Below are 894 nucleotides of genomic sequence, written 5' to 3'. Positions count from 1 at the left end.
CTTTGTTTTCACCAAAGCCTTCACAGTAGCTTGGAGTTCTTCCTTCAATACTATTGGTTCTTGTTGGTAAGCTACTTTCTAAAATGGCTGAACATTGACCAGTTCTTTTTTGCGCAGTCACTCTGTATTCTTTCCATCTTCTCTCATTGCTTCTTGGGTTGTTCCAACAGAAAGCAGCAAAATAGCAGTAAAATAATATACTATGATCAGACAGTGTTAATTGACGAATAGAAGGGTGAAGAAAAATACATAGATGATAGATTTACAGACAGATGGGGAAAGGCAGATAGAGAGATATGTATATGAAATATACAAAGTTTAAACTCTGATAGCAGTGGAATTAAAAGAGAAAACAATAACAGAAATACATCAGGAAAATCATTCAATGTGAAGTAGCTAAATCAAATGTAAATAAAATATGAATGAAATAAGAATCAAAATACATATAAAATATTGTTAAATGAATGAGAATTAAAACACAATGTGGAAATTTGATGAAAGTGGCTAAAGTAGGACATGAAGGAATTTCTGCTACTAAATGTCAGTATGAGAAAAGGATAAAAGTCTCCAATAAACTTTCTCCATTTTCCCCTTGTAAAATAGAAAAAGAAGAGAAAATCAAATCCATGGTATGTAGCAGGGAAAAAAAAATGTTATAGAAATCAGCTAAAGCTGAAAAGGAAAACAGTAGCTGGTTCTAAAAGAAAAGCAATAAAGAAAAGAGAAAGAAGACACAAATCACCAATACAAGGAATCTGAGTGATGGTCTCACTATCGTGTCTATGAATATTAAAATAATAATAAGGACATATTATTAAAAACAAACAAGTATAAACTTACATCTTAGATAAAATAAATTTTTTAAAGCAATTTGCACCAATGATGGCAGATAAT

This window comes from Orycteropus afer, unplaced genomic scaffold (assembly GCF_000298275.1).
Source record: "Orycteropus afer afer isolate SDZICR_OR568_19922 unplaced genomic scaffold, OryAfe1.0 scaffold02016, whole genome shotgun sequence".
In the NCBI taxonomy this organism is placed as follows: Eukaryota; Metazoa; Chordata; class Mammalia; order Tubulidentata; family Orycteropodidae; genus Orycteropus; species Orycteropus afer.
This window is presented reverse-complemented; position numbering follows the sequence as displayed.